The following is an 11,582-nucleotide window of genomic DNA, read 5'->3' as shown; positions in this document are numbered from 1 at the left end:
GGGAGACGGACAATACTATAATTAAATAAATTTATGCGCATAGGTGCTGTGGGTCTGAGGGAGCGGTTCAAATCCCAGTGCAAGGGAGACAGTTAATATGAGAAGGAGTGGGAACTGGTGAGAAAGCGAGGGATGGATGAGATGATTGGACTCCTCAGCTGACACTCAGCCCTTCAATCATCCAGGAAAATTCAGTTCTACTCTCCTCCTAACCTCAACCACTGGTCACCCACCATGAATCAAGATATTTCCGTGGAATTCGGTTCATTTGGGTCGCCCAAGGGCTTAGCTGAAGGTGTGCCTCGCTGAGACTTGACGCTGCATAAAACATCTGACGCAAGGCAGAGCGTACCCTCCGCCCGTACTATATCCAACTCTGGGGAAATCTTAGATCTGGTCCTCCAGCTCTCCCGTCTGAAAGAAGCGATCACTGCCTGCTTACCCCAGAATCCCCTCTGGCTTCTTTCCATCGATTTTCTCTCTCTCCATTTTTTCCACTGCCCCTCTCTCCCTGGGATGACTGTGTTTTTCAGTGCCGCCGCCCTCTTTCCCAGACCGTCACGGTCCCTGCCTCTTTCCCGAAACACAATTCCCAAACAGTGTACAAATATACGGCCCTTCGCGTTCCACGGGAACAGCTGCAAAATTGCTAATATTAGGTCTAATTTAGCTCCAATAAATTAGCGAACGTGTGGAAGCACAATGATGACAGCATAATTATAACAAAAGTCGACGTGTTGAAGTATACGGATGACAATACGTACTAATTTTAGTGAGGGAAAGAATTCCTCACGCCGAATGAAACGCAGGCGATGAACAGACGGGATTAATAGCTCAGACACATATACTTAATGTGACCAGTCACTGTAAAAACAAAAAGATAGATGAAGCTGTTCAGAATCTACTGCTAACAAGCAACGTAGTCTGAAACCATTAACTGTCAGGGGTAATAACACTCAGAGTGGTGAAGTGCAGTAAAAACAGCAGTACTTTCCTGGGGGTGATGTGCTGATATACAAGCACACACCTGTGAAGAGGGCACTAAATCTATCCTTGCATTCATTACTGTGGAGAGAGGAAAAACAACACTAATAATGTAAAGTATAAACGGAAATAGCAGACAGCAGAGAGTGACATTTGCTTGGTCCCAGTCAGCTTGTTAGCTGAAGTGGGTTTTAATTAGCTATTTTCCAGCAAGCAAACGAGCAAATTAGTGGCAGCCATAAACAAGCAGAGACAATCAGGCCCCAAGAAAGAAAGGCATGATCAGACCCTCTTTCTGCCCCTACACCCGCCTGGAAATACAAAGCTTTCATCTAAATAATTCAGCTCCCCACAAGAATCATCATCATCATCATCATCAGTGGTTTTCATTGAGCGCTCACTGTGTGCAGAGCACTGTACTAAGTGCTTGGGAGAGGACAGTACGACAGAGTTGGTAGACAAGTTACCTGCTCACGGCGAGCTTACAGTCTAGAGTGGGAGACAGATGGTGATATCAATAAATATCTGCTTTCTGGAAATGATGGGTGGGGGGGGGGAGAAGAGGGCTTCATAGACTCTGTATTTGCACCTTTGCCAGAAATGCAACAAGTAGGTGACCCACCTGTGTCATCTATCTTGTCCGGGGACACGATTGCATCGGCTCCGGCTCTTTTGAGGCTGAACTGAAAGAAGGTGGTCCAGAAATCTGTCTGCCGCCTTGTTCGAGTGTATTCAAAAATGTTTGGGAATGGCTCGTTACTAATTTTATTCAGAGGTAAAAAGAAAAAGGCATTTTGATCATCTATTGTGGGTGGGGAACACGTCTACCGACTCTGCTGTATTCTAGTCTTCCGAGAGCATCGTACAGTGCTCTGCACAAAGTAAGGGCTCAATAAATACTAATGATGATGGAACATTCTGCCCAGACTGGTATATATATACTCACAAATCCCCCGACACACCTGGGCAGAATGCACAGATACATATTTATTTACCTTTGGACATTAAAAATGACATCCTGGCTTACCCAGGCCAATGCCCTGCTTCTGATAGCGGTACCGAAGATGTTCAAGGGAGCAGTGTATGTTTTCCCTCCTCACATCCTTCTCTGTGACTAGGAATGTCCCTTCAAACATTCCTCTCACTAGCCTTCCTAACCCTCCGTGGGCAGTAATTAATAATAATTACAGTACTCGTTTAGTGCTTTCTATGTGCCGAGCACCGTTTTAAGCACTAGGTTAGATACAAGTTAATAAGGATGGACACAGTCCCTGACCCCATGGAGCTCACACTCTTAATCCCCATTTTATAGATGAGGTAACTGAGGCCCAGAGAAGTTAAGTCACTTTGCCAGGATCACAAAGCAGAGTTGTGGAGCAGTGAGGATTAGAGCCCAGGTCCTTCTGACTCCAGGCCCGGGGCCTATCCACTAATCCATACTGCTTCTTTACTCCTCAAAGAACCTTTAATTTTCCCCTTTTATAACTCATCGGGAGATCAACATCCGGCTTGATTATTTTTGGCTGGTACTGCTTCCTGTCATCACAGTCCATTCTCTCACATTTATTTTCTGGTGCCGGCGGGTGCCCTGTGGACTATCGCTACGGGATTTGGTGAAGCCCAAATGTCGATGGCTTCGATCCCATCCTCTCTCCACTTTCGTCGTTCCACACCAGAAAGGCAGATGTTCCCAGCCTATCTCCATCTAGAAATTGCTTCATCCCTTCGATCCTTTTAGTTCAGTCTCTTCTAGCTCCGTTCCGTCCCCAGAAAATTACTGGGATTGGAATTCCCTCGCAGTCACCAGGGTATCTTTCTCCCAGTGGACTGGATTTGACTTAGTGTTGAATGACCTAAAAGTCGATTGATAAATTCTGCCATTTTCCTAGGTGTATTAAAATAATAATAATAAGGATAATAATAATAATAATAATGGGGGTGGCATTTATTAAGTTCTTACTATGTTCCAGACACCGTACTAAAGGCTGAGATAGATACAAGCTAATCGGTTTGGACACAGTCCCTGTCCCATATGGGGCTCAGACTGTTAATCTCCATTATACAGGTAAGATAACTGAAGCACAGAGAAGTTACTCGTTAAATGCCATACTATGTGCTAAGCACTGTGCCACATGCTGGGGAACTTAAAAGATAATCAGGACAGACATCACCCCTGTCCCTCAGAGGGCTCCAAGAATGAGGGAGAACAGGTATTGGATCTCCATTTTATTGAGGAGACTGAGGACCAGAGAACTTAAGTGACTTACCCTAGATCACACGGGAGATAGGTGATATGTTCCTTGATGATTCACCCAAATTCTGTTTGTGGGCCCTTTGCAATGGATTGCATAGTTTTACCCGACAGTAGATAACTTCCTTTAATGTTTATATGCTACATATATATATATGTATATATATATATACATATATATATATGAACATTTACATAAGTACTGTTGGCTGGGGTGATTAATAAATACTATTACTACTTCCAAGAATTAAATACTTAAATCATCTGCCGCATTCAGAGGGAGAGTTCATGCACCCTTACCCACACAATGGAATGCATATGCTCAGTGAGATTCAATATATTTTTTTTCCCCTAGGACGAGGGCTTCTCTTTTGTTGCTAAAGTCTGCCGTAATATATTTTGATATTAGATTTTGGCAACACAGAAATTCAGTGGTTGATAATAGTCTAAGCAGAATCATGAAGCAGTATGGCCTTGGGGAAAGAGCACAGGCCTGGGAGTCAGCAGATCATGGGTTCTAATCCCGGCTCTGCCACTTGTCTGCTGTGGGACCTTGGGTAAGTCACTTTACTTCTCTTTGCCTGTTTACCTCATCTGTGAAATGGACATTAAGACTGTGAGCCCCACGTGGGACAACCTGATTATCTTGTTATCTACCCCACTGCTTAAAACAGTGCTTGGCACATAGTAAGTGCTTAACAAATACCATTATTATTATTATTATTATTATATGGGACATGGACTGTGCCCGAATTGATTATCTTGTATCTACCTCAGTACCTAATAAAGGGCCTGGCACATAGTAAACGATTAACAAATACCATACCCCCCCCCCCAAAATCAGTCTTTACTATTCCATTATGTATTGGCTGGCCTCTATTTCGTTGACTTGGAGATAAGAAGCCAGTTGCTACCAGATGTGTGGATGGTGGAGAAGTGGGATTTACTTTGGCTTGGCCTTCCATTTTTAAGGAGAAAAACCGGGATTCATATTACCGTAATCAAGATGAGGTACCTATAGGGAGGTGGGAGGGAGAGAGAGAGAATTTGAGAATACGAATGCAGGCTTCATAGATCCCATATAGCAAAGAAAGTTAAGGAGAGGCAGTGTTGCTCAGTGGAAAGAGCAATGGCCTGGGACTCAGAGGTCTTGGGTTTTAATCTTGGCACCACCACTTGGCATACACACACTCCAAGTTATATCCTGCCTTTCCATTAGAATGTAAGCTCCATGTGGGCAGGAAATGAGCCCCTTCTTTGTTCTATATTTTTCTAGTGCTTAGCGCAGGGCACTACACCCAGTGGATGCTCAGTGAATATCAATACAAGCTCTACGAGCCCCCCTCTCAGGGCCGCACCTGGAGAGTTTCCAGTACTCTTTCGGTCTTGGCTCCGGGAGGGAGAGTCAAGCAGAGGCCTAGCCATTCCATTCCTAGCTTGGGCAGTGCGTAGCAAGTGCAAGAAAATCTGCTACAAGTCAAAACTCACCTGTGCTGGGCAGCAGCGGCACGGGAGAGAGTCGAGGGTGGAGACTCAAGTTGACTGCGCAGAAGTCACTTCTGTATTTTTACCAAGAAAACTCTCTGGATCCACTACCGGAACGATTGCAGATGGAGAGTGGGGCGTCCTGGGAGAGATGTGTCCGTGGCGTCGCTACGGGTCGGAGACGACTCGATGGCATAAGACAAGACCATTACAAGTGGTGTGCCCATTGTCATGCCCAGAGAAGCAGCTGGGCTTCAGGTGTTAATATCTTCCCCACAGGGTGAGTGGTTCTGGGGGCCTAGGGTAGGTATTCCCAGATCAGGAAATGGCTGGACCATCAGCTCATCACTATCATCATCGTCAGTAGTATTTATTGAGTTTTTACTATGTGCAGAGCACTGAAGTAAGTGCTTGGGAGAGTATAATACAACAGAGTCCGTGTTCCCCGCCCACAGGGTGCTTCCAGTCTAGAGGATTCCTGATATCATCCAACTCTCCCTCCATCCTGTTTCCCATGGCTCCAGACACTTTTTCCAGGGACAGTTTGGCTCTTTTGACCTGTCCAGTAAAGATGAGGCAGTAGCTCTCACTATCAAACCCAAGGCTGATGACAGTGACTGTGGTATTTGTTGACCACCTGCTATGTGCCGAGCACTCTACTAAGTGCTGAAGTAGATACGGAATATGCGGATCAGTCACAGATCCTGTCCCAGTCTAAGCAGGAGGAAGGTCAGGTGGGGAAGCTGAATGGCCTTGTGGATAAAGCATGGACCTGGGACTCAGAAGGACCTGGCTTCTAATCCCTGATCCACCACATGCCTGCTGAATGACCTTGGGCAAGTCAGTTCATTTCTCTGCACCGCAGTACCTCATCTGTAAAATGGGGACTAAGTCTGTAAGCCCCATGTGGACCAGGGACCGTGTCCCACCTGACAACCTTGTATCTACCCCAGAGCTTAGTTCAGTGCCTGGCGCAGAGTGCTCGACAGATATCATTAAAAAAATAGGATTGATTCCTCATTTTACAAGTGAGTTAGCTGAGGCACAGAGAAGTGCAGTGACTTGCCTAAGGTCACAGGGCAGGTATATGGAGGATCAGGATTAGAACCCAGATCCTCTGACTCCCAGTCCCGTTCTCATTCCGCTAGGCCCCGCCGCTTCTCCTTTGGCCGATCATCCCACCCAATCCCATTTTCATTCCCATAACGCATCCCTTTCCAGAAGTCGGAAACTGCCGCCCTCGGGATCCCTCCAAGCCCCCGGGAAGTGGTCCGTAGTCCAGGAAGTGAGGAAATCCTGGATTTTAAAATGCCTGAAAGATGAAGTCACCGTTGGACAATGATGGCCTTGGTCCGTAGAGAATGACCGATTCGGAGAGAGCTCGGGCCTACCAACCGGCCCTTACCCCACGCCACGTCCGGCTGGTCTTGGAGTGGACACTGATTTTCCCAGTCCTGTATCCGTTACCTCTCGTAACAGCTGGCCAATTCAGGGCCGTCAGCATTTAATATCTGTAAGCAACGAGAAGCGGTAACGGATAGCCAAGGGCCTTCGCGGAAAGTGCTTGGCATTACCCTAGCTTGGCAAGGGAGATAATGTTGATAGGATTTGGAGCAAATTTCGCCCCTACCAGCCCAGTCGCACACATCTGATGCTCTCCGCGAGGTTTTCCGAAGGCCTAGCAGTGGGATTACTATCTTGTCTGCATGCTCACTCCAGCGTTCTGGACGAAAATCAGGTCATGCCAAATCCTTTCCAAACGTCCTCCCTTAGAGAATGTGTTGTGACGACCGTCTGTGGATAGAAACTCTTTGGTGGTTTCACTAATTTTCCTCCCACCGGTGGCCAGGACGTCTATTTCGATTTATGAAGCCAGAGCTCGGCTAAGCAGTGTGCTGGTGAGGCAGGAGAATGTCAAAACTCTCCCATCTCTCTCACCCTTTCTCCAAAGGCTCAGCTTTGATTTTTCCAAAATCTGGATCCCCTCAACTGGAGGATCTCGATGTGTTTGAGTTTAGATGTTTGTGCACCGATCGATACGGTAAACGTCCACACGTCAGACTCCAGTGTTTCAGAAATTACTCAAGCTTCAGTGGTTTTGTTCCAAAATCCAGAAAGCAGCGTGGCTCAGTGGAAAGAGCATGGGCTTGGGAGTCAGAGGTTATGAGTTTGAATCCCTGCTCTGCCACTTGTCAGCTGCGTGACTGTGGGCAAGTCACTTAACTTCTCTGTGCCTCAATTACCTCCTCTGTAAAATGGGGATTAACTGTGAGCCTCACGTGGGACAACCTGATTACCCTGTATCTACCCCAGCGCTTAGAACAGTGCTGTGCACCTAGTAAGCGCTTAACAAATACCAACATTATTATTCTAGGGATGCTGAATCATCATGTAGATTTGATAACTAATTTGGCGCCATCTGCATCTTCTTTTTACTCATTTTCATTCCAAAGCCTAGAAGATCCCAGATCTTCGTATCGTGTGCTTCAACTTGAGTGTAATTCAAAGACTTTGAATTGCATCTCCCATGTTCTAGATGTCATTAAAGATGAGGAAATGGAGCTCACTGAATATTTATCATACCATCAGTAATGACTCCTCTGCCAATATACACTATTATGTAATGACATAATGGTGGTGTTATTTTCCTAACTGGTATTGTATACCCTGAAGGCCTTAAGGTTAGCTAGACTCCAAAGATACTCTTTCTACCTGTTATTCGGGTCTACTAGGCATTGTTATTATGTAATTAGGTGTTCTTTAAAGATGATCTCTGAGACCCAGTAGATTAGAATGGCTCCGGCGAAGCACTTTTCGGGTCTGTTATGTAATTACATAATTAATTCCATGTAGTAAAATGATTAACAAAAACTCTCAGAAAAAAAAGTGTGCAGTGAGCATGAAGCTCTGACAGTGCTGCCTGCAAATTGGTTGAAAGAAGAGGTGAGCTGTGGCTGATAAGGCTAATAATGATAATTTTGGTATTTGTGAAGTGCTTACCATGTGCCAAGCACAGTACTAAGCGCTGAAGTTGATACGAGGTAGTCAAATCAGACACAGGGCTCCCCATCTAAGTAAGAGGGAGAACAGATATCGAATCCCCATTTTACAGGTAAGGAAACTGAGGCCCAGAAAACCGAAGTGACTATTCTATAGGATTTGTTAGGCGCTCACTATGTGCCAGGAACTGTTCTAAGCACTTGGGTAGGTGCAAGTCAAGTGACTTGTTTGAGGTTACATGATGACTTCCAATCCCTCAATTAAACCATCCTGCCTAGCTCTACTCATTGGGCCTCGATCTCATCTGTCTCACTGCAGACCCCTTGTCCGTGGCCTCCCTCTATTCTGGAACTCCCTCCCTCTCCATATCTGACGGCCCATCGCCCTCCCCACCTTCAAAGTCACTAAACGTCGTTGTGCCTTAGTTTCCTCCACTGTACGATGGGGAGTGCCTTGTCTCCCTCCTACTTTAGACTTTGAGCCCCACGTGGGACAGACACTGTGTCTGACCTAATTCCAGCTCTCACAACAGTGTTCGACACCTTAAAAGTGCTTAACAAATACCATAAAATGAAAAAACACACAACAATCTGTAAAATGGGCATTCAGGACCTGTTCTCTCTCCCACTCGACTGTCAGTTCCATGTGAAACAGTGGCTGTGTCCGATCAGATTATCCTGTGTCTACCCCAGTGCTTGGCACATAGTAAAAAATATCATTATTTTTATGCGGTTGGCTTGTTCCCACACAGACCTGACGGCTCAGACGGAGGCCTCCACGAGTGAGAGAGAAAAGGATTATGGAAAGGGCTTTAATGGGGAAAAACACGGGTTCCCTCACCGTACTGAGAGCGATACAAGCCTCAGTTACTTTTCCAGGCCACCACTATGAAAAAGCACAGAGAAATGCCACTGCTCTTGGCCACGTGCACCCTGGCTCTGAACGTCAGTATGCATAGAAGCATGTAAATCATGTTGATGCGGAGCCCTTCCAATCACACAGAAATGTGATCAACTCTTGCAATATCTCCGTCTGACAAGGCGTGAGATGTACCAATTCTTGCGTTTATTCAATCACTTATATTCATTGAGAGACTTCTGTGTGCAGTGCTTTTTTACAAACCCATGGAGAGCAGTCCACTCTCCTAAACCCTTAGGAAGTACAAAAGCATAAGACCTGTTCCCTGCCTACGAGGAGCTCACACTCTGAGAAGGAATTTCTACTTTCATCTGTAAGTGGAGGAAAGGTCAGATCCTGGGCATCAACTGCTCCCTACTCTCCTTCATCAGGATAATTCTGGTTTAAGATGTGTTCACCTAATAGGAAGTATGGTATTGGTTAAGCATTTACTATATACCAGTTTCTGGTGGGTGTCTTAAGCCTGGTGCTTTTTACTTTAAAGTCGCCCATGGCAGCTACGGTCTAATGCTTCCCCTTGGAAGCATTAATGAGAGGCTAATGGACTATAATAGGAGGGAGCGTGGCCTATGGAAAGAGCACGGGCTTGAGAGCCAGAAGGCCTGGGTTCCAATTCTGGCTCCTCCATGTACCTGCTGAATGGCCTTGGGAGAGTCATTTGACTACTCCGTGCCTCGCATCCCTCATCTGCGGAATGAGGATTCAGTACCTGTCCTCTCTCCTCCTTAGATTGTGAGCCCCATCTGGGACCTAATCTACCCCAGGGTTTAGTACAGTGCTTGGCATAGAGTTAGCACTTAACAAATATCAAAATTAATACTAACATCTGATCCCTGGGAGTCAGAAGGATCTGGGTTCTAATTCCGGCTCTGCCGCTTGTCTGCCGTGTGACCTTGGGCAAGTCACTTCACTGTTCCGTACCTCAGTTCCCTCATTTGTAAAATGGGGATTAAGATTGCGTCCAACTAGATTATCTCATATCTACCCCAGAGTTTAGAACAGTGCCTGACACATAGCAAGCACTTAACAAATTACTATTAAAAGTTATCATTACTATTATTATTACCATCCCCCTGGCTATATGCTACCTCTTTGCCCCTTTACAGAATTCTTGAGGTTCCATTAGATCCTTACTTCCTTCTTTCAGGAAAAGTACAGGAGTCATAAAGGGAAAAGTCTATTGGTCATCTTATAAATTCTATGAGCGGAGTACGTATCAGTGAGTTTTTTTCTGAAATACTTTGCGCCCTGATTCTTCCAGATTGCTGAAAGCTGTTCATTTGAACCTGAGCAGACGTGGATTCCTGGCTATGTCAGTGTGGGCTTGAACAAGCCTCCTGGTTGGTCCAGTCATCTGCTTGATTGACAGCTGCCGCCTAAAAGGTCACTCTATTGCCCCCTTCACGGCTGGGTTCTGAGGACCTATAGTATTTACCGAGGGCCCACTCTGTGGCGAGCATTGTGCTAGGCTCTTGAGAGTACAATAGAGCTAGTAGACATGATTCTTGACCTCCAGAGACTTCAAATCTTAAGTTCCCCCTGGGGCAACAGCAAGGTCCTGGGAAACCTTCAAGTGCTCTCTGTCACTCAAGAGTCTCCCTGGGCATCAAGACTCAGGGTAGGGCTAGGGGATCATGCCTCCACTCACGTGACCTCAGACAACCTCAGGGATCTTCCCAAAGACAGTGGCAGGGGGAGTTTTCCCCCGTGGGGATTTAAAAATGAACATTTCTAGCAAAAAATCCCAAAGCCCAACCCCTCCACCCCATGGTGGAGAAAATATTCTGTGCCACTCATAGCCGAGCCTCAGGAAAGTGTCAGGTGAAACCGTTGGCCTGGGAAGCAGAAACCGGCTGCTGAGTCTTAATAACCCGGTGAACAATTTTCCAACATACAGCTGCTTCCTTGGCGTATCCAAGGACTCGATCCTGACTCACTCTTGCCTCAAAAAAAAAAAAGTTCCCATCTCTGCGGCCCTGGCGCATCCACGGAAAACTCATCTCCTTCCCCAGGCCGATGCATCCTTCTCGATCCATCATAACCCAACCACCCGTTCACTGGTTCTTCGACAGGACGAGATGACTGCCCAGTTATTAAACTGCGAAGAGAAGTTCCTCGGGCACCCGTCCCGGTGATGGAAACAGCCCCTTCCTCTGACCTTTGCCGGTTCAAGGTCGGTGATGAGACAGGGCGAGCCGGGGGAGAAGCCTGTGCCGCCTCTATTAACATGAACGGCAGGCGCATCACCTGTCAATTAGTACGGGTAAACTGGAGAGGGCTGATTACTGGGGACATGGCAAAGCGGGCTGCCATTCCTTCCCTCCCCTCCCACTCCCTGCTGCATTTTAATTAGCTCCGGTCCCTCGACTCTTTGTTCGGGGCTTCATTACTGCCATCTTTGAGAAGCCCAAGAAAGCCTTTTTTTTTTCCATTTCACCGCGTTAATTAGAAGAAACGTCGAACATCCCGGCTTAAAATTTGAACGTGTTCAGAGGACTCGATGGAGTGACGCTACCTCAGCCAGAGTCAGAGAGGCGGTGGGGGGAGAGGAGGTGGGACTGGGCAGATCATCCTCTAGACTGTAAGCTCACTGTAGGCAGGGAACGTTTCTATCAAGTCTGTTTCGCATTATACTCTCCCAAGCACTTAGTACAGTGCTCTGCACATAGTAAGCGCTCAATAAATGCCATCGATGGATTGTTGTGTTTCTCTCTCCCCCTCTAGACTGTAAGCTCCTCATGGGCAGGGAAGGTGTCCACCAATTCTGTTTTGCATGAACCCTCCCAAGCCTTTAGAACAGTGCTCTGCACACAATAAGTGCTTAAGAAATATGGGTGATTGACTAATTAAGCACTCAATAAATAACATTAATTTATTGATCGATAAAGAGTGCTTATTGTGTGCTGAACACTGGGCTAAATAAAAGATGGTTCTATTAAACACA

Source organism: Ornithorhynchus anatinus, chromosome X2 (assembly GCF_004115215.2).
Source record: "Ornithorhynchus anatinus isolate Pmale09 chromosome X2, mOrnAna1.pri.v4, whole genome shotgun sequence".
NCBI classification, from domain to species: Eukaryota; Metazoa; Chordata; class Mammalia; order Monotremata; family Ornithorhynchidae; genus Ornithorhynchus; species Ornithorhynchus anatinus.
The sequence above is the reverse complement of the archived record's forward strand: the minus strand, read 5'-3'. Positions refer to the sequence as shown.